The sequence below is a fragment of the Giraffa tippelskirchi genome, chromosome 9 (genome assembly GCF_054371585.1).
Source record: "Giraffa tippelskirchi isolate mGirTip1 chromosome 9, T2T-mGirTip1v1.2.pri, whole genome shotgun sequence".
Lineage (NCBI taxonomy): Eukaryota > Metazoa > Chordata > Mammalia > Artiodactyla > Giraffidae > Giraffa > Giraffa tippelskirchi.
Window position 1 is genome coordinate 144162244 of NC_137283.1, and position 13164 is coordinate 144175407.

Sequence of the window (13164 nt, forward strand, 5' to 3'; positions counted from 1 at the left end):
TTCAGTGTTTTAGTAGACGTGGTCTCTGCTTCTTCCCTGATAGTGGTTCTCCTCAGGTGCATGGAAGCTGGAAAGGAGGGGCTCAGACAGGTTCTTTCTCTTGAAATATACTCAAGGATCATGAAAGCTAGAAGGAAGCCATAGTTTAAACCACCTCTAACCTGGTTCTTTATTTTGCAGAGGATGATATTAGGCTTAGAAATGTAAAGTAACTCATGCAGTGTTATACAGCTAATTAGTGGTAACACCACAATTACTCGTCAACAGTGGACTTTTTCATTATACAGTACTACTCATATTTATGGGCTTCCCTGATAGCTCAGTTGGTAAAGAATCCACCTGCAATGCAGGAGACCTCAGTTCGACTCCTGGGTCTGAAATATCCGCTGGAGAAGAGATTGGCTACCCACTCCAGTATTCTTGGGCTTCCCTTGTGGCTCACCTGGTAAAGAATCTGCCTGCAAAGCGGGAGACCTGGGTTTGATCCCTGGGTTGGGAAGATCCCCTGGAGAAGGGAACAGCTACCCACTCCAGTATACTGGCCTGGAGAATTCCATGGACTGTATAGTCCAAGGAGTCACAAAGAGGTGGACATGATTAAGCGACTTTCACTTCACTTCATACATATTTAACTAAGATCTTTTTACACCTTTCACTAATTTTCATAATTTCTTTCTAACATAGAACTTGAACCAGCTCGTCAGTGAGATCTTGCTTCGTTCCTGTGACCACATGCATATCTAGACCTCTTGTTCTTGGCACTTTACGAGCCTAATTCTTCAGATTCCATTTAGTCCTGTGAGCCCCTGATTACCTTCCAAAAATTGCTTTTTGTTGTTGTTCAGTTAATGATGATCAGAGTCAGTTTCAATTGCCTGCCATCCAGAGCTATGGTTGATATGGAAATGGATCCTGGGAGTGGGGTTCGGGAAGCATTCAGGAAGCAAGAAGAATTGGGAACTGCTTATCTACCCTAGATTAGGTAAAATGCAGAGAAGTCCTAGGTGATAACAGGAATGTGATTCCAATAGCTCATGGCACCCAATGGCCAGGGCATGAATTAAATGCACCTATGCTCACCTGAGCAGCTGCTCATGGAGAGAAGGCAAGCTTTTGGATTATTATTCTACAGTCATAGAAGAGCAGAATGGATCTGAGGGGTTCAAGGGCCATGAGGTGAGAAATAGAATGATGGGTGCAAATCCAAATGGACTTGAATCAAAGTCAAGAAAAATCCAAGAACTTTCAGTAGCGATGGAAAAAGGTTTTTATGGAGCCTCAAATCAGAGCTTTTTTTTTTTTAATTCCCACAAGTTCTGATGCTGTGGGGTTTGAATCACAGTGTTAGTTGAATTCAGTGTGTTCAAGTCCTGGAAAGAACAGAGCCCAGGGAACTAGAGCAGTATTTGAGGACTCAGTACGCCTGGGAGACTCCTGCTTCCATGGGCCTCCATCACCCTTGGACATGGCTTCTCCACCTTGCTCTGCTACATGGCCTGCAGGAGCTTTTTGCCAGGAGGAATCTACCTCTCCCACCTTGGTTAGGACACCAGCATCTTATCTGTTTTTCACTTTGGAGTGAATTTTAACCTCTCATTTTTTAGGTAGCAGAATTTTGTAAGCTTGTGCCTCATAGTAACTTTTATTTATGTGCGATTCTGAAGACCTCCATGAGTGAGATTCAATAAATCCCTGATTTAGAATGCTCATAATTTTTCTACTAAAATAAAACAGTTTATTGAACTAACAAATCATTAGTGCTAATAACTGCTAAAGATATACAGCTAAAAGCAGTTTTTAAATAAATAAAAATTCTTGACTGTACTTAGTACTTCTTTTCATTAATCTTCATCTTTAGTCACTCACCACCTTATTTTTCTGTTTCTCTTCTCGTTTATAATTGTCCTTTATTTGAAGGTATTATAACCACATTAGAGTCAAGAAGAAGAAAACCCATTATTCCATCATTGTTACCATTTTAGTTTATTTCCTTCTTGGCTTTTTCATTTGCTTTTTTTCTCCTAAACATTGTGGTAAATATAGTGCTGATGTACAACTTCTAAACTTTAATATATCACACATATTTTAATCACTTAAAATGTATTTCCATGGCCTTCTTTCCAGTGGTTTCATAATATTTAAAAGAGTACAAGGATTAAGTTGTGATTATGAATTTTTTCTTTTTTTTCCACTTTACTTTTTTAATTGAAGGACATTTCCTTTACAGAATTTTGTGGTTTTCTTTCGTACATCAACAAGAATCAGCCATGTCCCCTCCCTCCCGAACCTCCCTCCCATCTTCCTTCCCGTCCCACCCCTCTAGATTGTCACAGAGCCCCTGTTTGAGTTCCCGGAGTCAGACAGCAAATTCCCATTGGCTGTCTATTTTACATATGGTAATATAAGTTTCCATGTTACTGTCTCCATACATCTCACCTTCTCCCTCCTCCCCTCCCTATGTGTCCATAAGTCTGTTCTCTATGTCACTTTCTCCATTACTGCCCTGCAAATAAATTCATCAGTGCCATCTGTCTAAATTCCATATATATGGATCAGTATACGATATTTGTATTTCTCTTTCTGACTCACTTCACTCCGTATCATAGGCTCTAGAGGGAAGAAATTCTGCTTTATTATACCCAGCTACTTAGAAGTATTTAGTTATCATTTGCTGAATTAAAATCCATTGCCCATTCTAAGTTTGTAATGTTTTTAAACACTATTCCAACAAACACCTTTATGGATATAGCTTTTCACATATTTTTTAAATTTAAGATAGATTTCCAGGGTGGGATTACTAGTCACATGATATGACCATGTTTATGGCTCAATACATTGCCAAAGTGCTTTTCTTCTAGAAGGGCTGTATTGATTTACAGTGCCCCCTGTGATGTGTGAGATCACAGTTTCACTACACGCTTGTCAGCACTCATGCAGCAAAAATACAGCATCTCATTGTGATTTTAGTGTGAACGTTTTCTCACATGTATCTTCACTAATTGCATTTTCTTGTTCATGAATTCACTGACTTTAGCTACGTGAAGGAACTCTACATAGAGTGAAGATGGTAGCATATTTACTGCTTAGTATTGTTCTCACTTTTCATGTTTTTCTTTCTGTGCAGTTGTGCGATTTTTTTAGAGGGGAACTTCTTTACTCTCCTTTGAACATGTTAGCCTTCTTCTGAGAGTACTTTAAGCTCTAAAATTTGCAACCTGTGAGCCTTTTCCTGTCATCTTGCCTTCGCTTTCAGCATTAACTGACTCAGTTCAGTTCAGTTCAGTTGCTCAGTCGTGTCTGACTCTTTGCAACCCCATGGACTGCAGCACGCCAGGCCTCCCTGTCCATCACCAATTCCCGGAGTTTACTCAACCTCATGTCCATTGAGTCGGTGATGCCATCCAACCATCTCATCCTCTGTTGTATCCATGACTGCTGTCAGCCAATCCAGGAAACACCTTAAATTACCTTTTCTTACATCCCAGTATTGCTTTCCATGGTCAAAAGTAGAATAAAATATCATATGTTTTCCCAATGTTACTGTCCTCTTCCAGCTAGGAAATGTGCCTTTATTTGACCCATCTCTGGGCTTCCCAGATGGCACTAGTGGTAAAGAACCTGCCTGCTTATTTGAGAGACATAAGAAACGTGGGTTTGATCTCTTATGGAGATGGTTCGGAACGATCCCCTGGAGGAGGGTATGGCAACCCACTCCAGTATTCTTGCCTGGAGAATTCCATGGACAGAGGAACATGGCGGGCTACAGTCCATAGGGTCACAGAGTCGGACATGACTGAAGTGACTTAGCATCCATGCACTATTCATCTCTCCTGCCCAGCTTCCTGTCCTTGAAGGAGGTGTCTGATGCATGTCTTTACAAATCTTTGCAGATTTCTGCTTTGTGCTAAACCTGCTTCCAATGTTTTAAAGTAGCCAGGTGGTCCCCCTGCCTACCAAAACTTGAGTCTAAACAAGACATAAACTGTTCCCTTTACATCAGGGAGTGATTCCTAAAAAATAGGTATTCTGAAGGATCCCTTATTCATTCTCAGTATTTTGCAAATCACGTCTTTTCTTGTTTTCCTAAGCCACTAGTGCTTTTTGACCCCTGATTCTGTTTACTCTTTTACCAGTGTCAGTTCCGGTTTTCTCTCAGGTAGAAAGAGGAATTCAGCCTTTTAAAAATCTTTTCAGAAGTTGCTGCTTTGATCTTAGTCCCTCAAATTTCACTCCTCAACCTAACGGACACCTTTTTTGGTTCTGAGGAAACCTCTGTGAGCTACAAGGCACTGAATATAGATCCTATATTGTTGTTCAAAATTAATTAACTGGAAGTGGTAGTTTTCAAAACATCAGAACCCACATAAGTATTTATTAATAGTAAAAAACAGAACCTGGGTTCAGACTCAAATTTGGCCTAAGAACAACTCACCTATTTTTTGGCCTCTCTTGGTGGAAACGTTTTCAACTGTAATCCGTGCCCTTATCTACGTGATGGAATGCTGACAAGATAATGATGTCAAGGACAAAAGACATCGTGGTCCCAGTAATGGTACACCCTGTGAGTGTCTCCTGGGCCTCCGTCTCCTTGGTCACCCACAGAGCACACACCACCTCAGCAGGCAGTGTGATCATTGTTGGATACTTTTAGGGTTTTTTTTTTTTTTTTAAGTTCTCTCTTTTATCTTGAGGCAAAATCTGCCTGCATGCAGTTTCCATTCACTGATCCTCATTTATCCCTCTGTAACAAAACCAGATGCATATCCTTTCTAGTTGCCAGGGTGGTGAGGAAGTAGGTAGCAGTAGTTGGACTCTGTCTGGATTTCCCTCCATTTCTCGCCAGTGTACAAGCACCTGGTATGTCAGACACTCTCAAGTGGGCAATTAACAAGGCAGTTTACCTGCCATGAGTGCTTTAATGAGTAGTGTTGTTTCATCTTAATGAATGGTGATATTCTTATCCTTCACCAGTAGATCAGTACATTCTTATTAAGGAAATTGGGTCTTTCCCACCGGCTTTGAGTGATTAGTTTTGTCTTTGCAACTGCCTTCCTATGAAAGAGGTTTTCATCCTATGTTCACTTTCCTCTCCAACTTGAGTGCGGTTAAGATTGATGAGGAGATGGGCGGTAAACCCTCCGAGCTCTTTGAAACCAGTGCCCAATACAAACCTGTTTAATTCTTGTTCTTTTGTGGTCTCTGGCTTCAGCATTTGGCCTTCAAGAGCATTTTGGTACAAGCTACACTGTGGTCTCTGTGGTCTTCACTGGTGGCAACTGGTTCCCAGGGATATTACCTATGTTTGAATCTTGTATGGCTCATAACTTTCATCTAGATCCAATTTCTTTGGTCTGTTCCATATGAAGAAATAGGAGAAAATGTGATAATAGCAGCTAGTATTAGTGTGCTCTGTGAGCCAAGAGCTGTTCTAAATCCCTACCTTGGATTATTGCATTTAATAGACAGTCACGTGTCCTGGGAAAACAGCGTAGGTTCTGTGCTAAGTGCTTCCCATTCATTACTTCATTTCATCCTTCATTTCCATTTCTTACCCTATGGTATTCTAACTTCCTCAGTGACATGACTGATTAGATGCAATAATCCATGTAAAGGTCTTAAAACAGTGCCTGGCATAGCTAACATTGTAGAAATGTTAGCTAGTATAATTACCATATTTCTTTGTTAGTTCTGAATAGATTTAGTATTTTGGAATCTTGACTCATAGTAAATATGTTTTTCTGACTTAAATCAACACATCGTACCACAGTAGACAGGTTGATAAAGTAGAAACAGCAACATGATGCAGGGCATGGGATCTGGGGTCAGGCATTAGCTGTACCATTTTTTTTTTTTTTTTAATTTGGCCACATCCAGTCTTGATTGCAGCCCATGGGGTCTGTCATTGCAGCACATTGATTCTCTAGTTGTGACACATAGGCTCAGTAGTTGTGGCGCGAGGGCTTAGTGGCTTGGCAGCATGTGGGATCTTAGTTGTCCCACCAGGGATTGAACCTGCATCTCCTGCATTACCAGGTGAATTCTTAACCACTGGATCTCCAGGGAAGTCCTAGCTGTGCCACTTAATAGACTGAGCACCCAGGCAAGTTTCTCAAGTCCTGAGAGTTTTGATTTCACATCTACACATGAGATGTGTGACCCTGATGATCTCTAAGATCCCTTGCCCTCTGTAATCCTCCCCCCACATATTTCTTTGTCAAAATGTGAATGTCACCATATTAATGGCTGTATTTCTACCATCTTAGCCCATGAAAGTGAAAGTCACTCAGTCATGTCCGACTCTTTGCAACCCCATGAACTATAGCCTGCCAGGCTCCTCTATCCTTGGAATTCTCCAGGCAAGAGTACTAGGATGGGTAGCTATTCCCTTTTCCAGGGCATCTTCCCAAACCAGGAATCAAACCCAGGTCTCCCGCATTGCAGGCAGATTCTTTACCTTCTGATCCACCAAGGAAGCCCAAGAAAATGAATGGGTGCCTATCCCTTCTCCAGGATATCCTCCCGACCCAGGGATCAAACCAGAGTCTCCTGCATTGCAGGCAGATTCTTTACCAGCTGAGCTACCAGGGAAGCACTATAATGGGAGATGCTTCTGGAAATTCTTAGGCAGGAAGATGAGAAGAGCACCCTCCAAGATGTCCTCTGTCTGCCTCCCAGCCCTCTCACCATAAGTGAAGCCATCAGTAACCACTTGGTTTAGGGGTTGTCAGGGAAAGTGCAGTGCAAAACACATTATTGGTAGTATTGTGTTTTTGAAATCAGTTTCTTACAACTCTTCTGCATGGAGGTGGTATGATGTCATAAGAAAAGTGCTGGCCCAGGAATCAAGAGCCTTTGAATTTAATTCCAACTCCAGTTCTACCACTGTCTGGTCCTTGGGCAAATGGCATTTACCTTTCCTGGGCCTTAGTTATTTCAACTGTCGCAAAGAGATTGTTAAAAATTTCTTCTGATTCTAAAACTCTGCTACCAAGTTCTTTATATGAGAACAATACTCAGATGAAATCCTATGGGCAGAAAAGCATTTGTCTCTCCTTTCTCCTTTCTTTGCCAAGCATAATGAGAGTTGGTGTGGAAAAAAAAAAAATGTGCTGTGAAAAGGTTCATTCAGCCTTTTCTTAATAGATCGAGTGGTTGGTATTTCTGCTGGCTTCTGAAATACATTACAAATCACAATCTGGAGAAAGTTCCGAACTAGCTCCAAGCCTTCCTGCTGAATTTGGATACATCTGTAGGTCTTACTCTGCAGCTCATCCTTAACAACTGACAAAATATTTACTTTGCTCAGTACAGAAAAGGGTAACATTTTCCAAAATATTAAACTAGGTTGGATTCAGAACACAGACAATGAGGCAAAAAGTTGGACCTCTGTTTGAAGCCATGTCGCTGAATCATTTTCCAGAGTGCCATGAGAAACAGAGCCTGAGTGCGTGTTTGTGCTCCACGGTAATTCTGAAAAGGGCAGAAGCCAGCCAGTCTCTGTCTAGCATATTCACTGGTATGTAGACGGGAGGTTCTCAAAGTGTGGTCCCCGGACCGGCACCATCGCCATCCCCTTGCAGCTGGTCGTGATGCAGACTCTCACGACCCATCCCATTCAGAGCTGCTGAAGCAGGAAATCCTCAGAGGTGGCCCAGCAGTCCATGTTGTAATGAGTCCTCCCAGTAAACAAGTCCAGGGAAATCTCGTGCTTGGAAGAGTTTGAGAACCACTGGTGAGGCCCATGAAAGCTACAGTGCTCATTAGCTTTGAATTAAGGGTATGAAGCAATGACAAGACTGGTAACTTAAGTTCTCATTAATCATTGTTTTTCTACTATAAATGAACTGCTATGTAAATTGAAAATCTTGGCATATCACTTTTTGAAATGTGCTCTACTCTTTACCCCCACCCCTGTTCCTCTACCCTCTTCCCAACCCCCACTCACAGGTTCCTAACAATAGTGTCTTAAGTTATGCTTGGCTATTACTTAGGATGGTAAAAATGCACTGCAGTTTGTTTTAACATACTTGCATGTAGCTTGTGATTCTGATAAAGAACTAACTGCACTTAAAAAAAAACAACAAAAAAAAAAACCCTCTCATTTAAGGCCTCTCCTAGCATAAAACTGTGGACAAAAATTGAATGACTACAATTTATAGTTTTCTGTTCTGTTAAGTCTTATGGTTAACAAAATTACTGTTTTTTTATAAATAAGTTGTGATTTTAATGAAAGTACTAGAAATTGCTCTAGTTGCCAACTTCAGTGAAGAAATGGACTACTGTTTTTAAGGATCGTATTATTTCTATAAAATTCCAAATACTTTCTGGAAGAAATTAAGATAATCCTCACAAATGCCTCCTTCTGCCACTGCCACCTCACTCACACGTGTTACCTGCCTGGCCCCTGCAGGCATCTGAGCTGTGACCTTTGTCCTGCAGTCTCCTGCTTGGCGACGTCATGCAATCCCAGGGCCCTGCATCTGTTGATTTGGAAGGCTCACAGATCTGTAACTGGAGTGTGATTTTGTTCCCAAATTTCAGCCAATATCTCCAACTGCTTCCATATCCTTCCAGCACCTTAAAGACCTAACAGACCACACAGCCAAACCAGAACACGTCATCTTTTACCTGAATTTGACTCTTTCTGATGTCCCTGTTTGTTTTAATCAACCTCCCCCGCCGCCCTCTGCAGCCTGTCACAAGTTGGGGGCAGGAAACTTGTGACACAGGAGAAAGTTTGAGGGTTTGGGGACTGTGTAGATCTGAGGTCAAATCCAGGCTCTACCACTCATTGGCTCCATGCCTGTGGGCAACTCCTCAAATCTTCAGCTTCTTCGTGTGTAAACCGGAGAATTCCTTTGAGGAATCAAGAAGGAAAAGTATATGAAACATGGTTGTGTTACATGTTATCCAAACCAGAACATATTGAGAACGAAAGAGGCCGTTGTTAATAATTATTCCATGAGAGAGAAAGAAAGAGGGAGGAAGGGTAGGAAGGGAAGAAAGAAGGAGGGAGGAAGGAAGGGAAGGAGGGAATGAAGAGAGAAAGAAAGAAAGGCATAAACTCAGACTGTGCCAAGAAGAACAGGACATGTGTTCATCCTGTGTCATGTGTTGTTATTCTGTGTTAGAGTAGCATGTGGTGTGTCCCCTATGAATACGAGCTCCCTTGCCCTTCCCGTCATCCCGTCGTTTTCCTTCAGTGTTTTCTGGATCTGCCTTTCGTTTTCCTTCGCTCGTAGCCTCAGCTGTCCTCAGTCCTTGTCCCTGAGAGTAGTAATGCTGTCTTGATTGGCGTTTCTCCGCTCTGCTGTGTTCTATGTACTGTTGCCAGATGAATCTTCTCGAACGGCCTCTCTTAAACCATTCTCTGCCTCAAGACCCTGTGACAGCTTTCCCGCAGCCCACCTAATGGAGGTTAAACTCCCCAGCTTGGCATTGAAGAGCCTTCCTGTTTGGGGTCCAGTCTATCTGTTCAGACTTAATCCCAAGCCCCATCCTTTATTTATACCAGGTTCTTGGCAAACCCGACCATCTTCCCAACTGCCCAGTCTTCCCTCATGCCTCTGCTTCCAGGCTGCTCCTATTCTAGAGCCTCAGATGCTTTCTGTCTATATTGAAGGTTTATGCCTTAGGCATCCCACAGTAGGGGGCGGGGAGAGGAGGCAGCAGCTATATCTGCTTCAGACTTCTTTCCCTTTGATGATCTGCACAGAAGAGGAACTCAGTAAATGCTGCTTGAGTGAATAAGTGACTGAATGAAAGTCACTTTTGCCCTGCCAATCACTAAATAACGCCACTGCCTCCCCAGTGAGTCAAAAGTTCCTTAAGCTATATGGCAGAGATTCCCATTGACTTTGCTATTTTTTTAAGAACTGGGAGATTAAAACCATTAAGGCTGTAACAGTAATGACTCTAAAACTGCACATAACTTTCCTCTGACTCTTCTCATTGATTCGTTTAGTCTGATTTGCCCAGAAAGAGATTATTTGACTTTTTAAAAAACTTTTGGCCAAAGAAGGAAATTTTACACATGCATATTGTGAAAGTCAGGTATCTGCTTACAACTTGGACATTGTAAAATACTTAAAATCAATCTTTTTGACTGCCTCTCTCCAGACTCCAAAATATGTGGGACAGCTTTGTCTTGCTTTTTCCTTGTTCTGTCCCAATTTGGGAAGCAAATGTTTATCTATTCTAAGGTAAGGTGGCTTTACTATCTCTTTTGGCATATTTGTTTGTACAACTATTTTATAGTCAATAAAAGCATGCACCTGTAGTTTAAAGAATGGAAAAATTGGTTTTATCCACCCAAAAAAAATTTTTTTAAATTTTTGTTCAAATTCTCTGTAAGAGAAAGTAGCTTGTCTGAAAACAGACCCTTTGGAATGGTAGTAACAGGAACTCAGTCATAAGTTTCTGACTTCTATTCTGATATTTATCCACTTGTTTGACTTACAAAAGTGTTCTGGTGTAGTGAAAAAAAGTCACACCTGTACAAGCTTACCTTAAATTGACAGTTCTTGATTCCATTCTCCATTAACTTTTTAATTCAAGATCATTTTCTTTGCCTTAAATAATTGCTCACGTAATTCTGCCAACTGCTGTGAATATTTTTACCCAAGACTTTTTTCTCAGTGTGAGTTTTCAGAAATGAAAATACAGGCAGTTAACTTTCATTGAATTTGAAATGCTTAGGCCTCAGAATTTGCATAATTTTATGAAAATTATATAGAAACTGCTTAACTTAGGTAACCATTAAAAAATTAATGGAATTACAGAGGGGTGGTTAATTCACATTCCCTCTGAGGAGACTCTGGGATGTTAGGACAGGCCACCAAGCATCCTATTTCCAAAGATAACCTAGTGCCGCATGGAAAAATAATTAACTGTCTGAATTTCTGCCATTGAATTAAGACTCTTGAAGAAAGATAATATAGACTTACTTCTCAGAGGTATGAGGGTTGTCCCAGAAAGCAAGAATCTTACCCGAACTCAGTCAGTCAATCAGCCTGTCAGTAAATGCGTATTAGTCAGTCAGCCTGTCAGTAAATATATATTCAGTACTTGCCATATGCTAGGCGCTGAGCTAGGTGTTGGCATATAGAGGGAAGCCAGGCGCTGCCCTGTCGCATGGAGCGTGCTGACTAGTGGAAAGGAGCTGTCACAGCAGTATCTGTGCCTCTGCCCTGGGCCTTTCCTTCACCTCCATCCTATTCCATCCTGGCATCAAGAGGAGAACTTTAAAAAGCAACACTGAGAGGTATCTGATAAGGGTCCTCCAATCTGGGATCTGGAGACTTCTAAATTTTTTGACCTAAGAGATTATGGGACTAAAAAAAACAAACAAAAAGCAAAACAAAAACAAAAAATAGGCCAACATTAGGGCCTAAAATACCTGAAAAATGATGCATAGATCAAATCCTTTAAGTATAGGCCAAGAGCTGTGATCTATTTGAGTTAAAATCTTTTTCATCGTGGACCACCCTCTTGGGTTTTTAGGAGTTCTTTTAACATCCCTTCAGATGCAGAACCAAACACTCAGCTGCCTGAAGTGATTGGATAGTAGGGGAGCCGTGGAGGGGGGCATGGCTGTTTACTGTAAATATACACATGCATGGGCCCCAGGGAACCCAGGAAGGGCTGGGGTCCCAGAAAAACAGAAGTACATGGGTCTTGAGTCAGTGGTCTACATTAATGGGACTCTGTCTTTCTCCCAGGACCTACTACTTCCTCTTTCACCTGTTAGATATCTATTTTCTAACTTCCTTAAGCTTCTTTGGTTCTATTTTTTCTCTTCTTTATGATTTTGCAAACACTTTTAAGCAGTAAGAACCTTTCTTGTCTTCAAGTAACATCTTATATTTAAAGCTGATGAAAGTGGAAATACACCAAATAAGTGGATGTGGGCTTGGCCTCTCCCACTCAGACCTTCCCCATCCTTAGGTCCCATCATTTACTTTTCCCCATCACCTAATATAACCACTGTAGGTCCCCAGGAGAGAATCTAATAGGCTGTATCAAGACTTTTTGCACTAGGCCTGTTTACAGAGCAGACTACTCTAGAATGAAGTGGTCATCCTTGAACCAATCAGTTGAGGCCAAGGTAGGGGTGGGGTTAAGTGGTGCAAAATGTGGCTACATGGGTCTGTCCCTCCAACCAAGGATGGATAAGATGGTGGCCCTGGGCAGGGACTGTGTGTGGCAGGCACCATGACTGCCCTCTAGTGCACGGTGTGGGTGGAGCCTTGCTGGCACCCAAACCAGCAGATTATGTGGGAAGGCGGAAACATTGAATGGTCATTGGCCAGCATGAAGGCGAGAAGAGCTAAGAGGCAGTAAAGAGTCTGGGCAGCCATTACAGGGATCTGAACCTCCTTTCCTTACACAGATAAGAGACTCAGAAGGCTCTGGACTCAGGGAACTGTTGGAAACTCAAAACCAATAAAGAAAAGATTGTCACCAAATTGCTGGGTGTGGTCTGGGGAGCAGGGAAGACAAAGGTAACTTTTCATCTGCCTCTTTGTGTAGGTGTGGAGCCAGCTTTTTAAAAATGTGTTCATGTCAAGTATAAAAACACCAACTCATTCTCAACTTAAGAGTTCAATTCTTTCTCCTGGGAAAAAGTCAAAAGTTGCTCTTGTGGCCCCATGAGCCACTACTTTAAAGGATACCAGGCTGAGATATTTCTGGCGGTTGGATCACACCAACACCAGGTTAGAACCAGGTGGGAGGAACTGTGATCTCAGCCAGAGGAAGCTGGACATGGCCCTCCATGGGCCGAGCACCTCCAGTAGAGTGAAGGCCCCACTCCAGGAGTGCCCTTGGACTTGGCAAGAAGGGACTGTGAAGAAAGCAGCTCTATTTCCTGCAATTTGAACAAAGTGCTTAAAAACTGTTGGTACTTAACTACTCACATTTGAAAACCTTTGCCTCTAGAACATAGTAAGTCTGAAGAGACTCCAGTTCTAACTCTGGCACTGGCACCAGCTTATGGTATAACTGAGTTGCACTTGCCTAGCCTCTTGTTTTATCTTTCTGTGAAAGAGACATTCCACAGATAGTGTTTCCCAGGTTGGGAATCCCACCAAAACATTCCCACAACCTGGTGTCGGTTCTCTTCCAGCATCTCTGCAGTTCTACCCCAAATACATAGGTGGTACT

The 13164-nt window shown here is 42.0% G+C and overlaps 1 protein-coding gene across 12 annotated transcripts in view; it reads left to right on the plus strand.

Annotated features, from left to right (window-relative positions):
- The window catches only part of AIG1 (androgen induced 1), a 257056-nt gene that overhangs the window by 154279 nt on the left and 89613 nt on the right, over window positions 1–13164 (plus strand). The gene's annotated exons all lie outside the window — the stretch shown is intronic.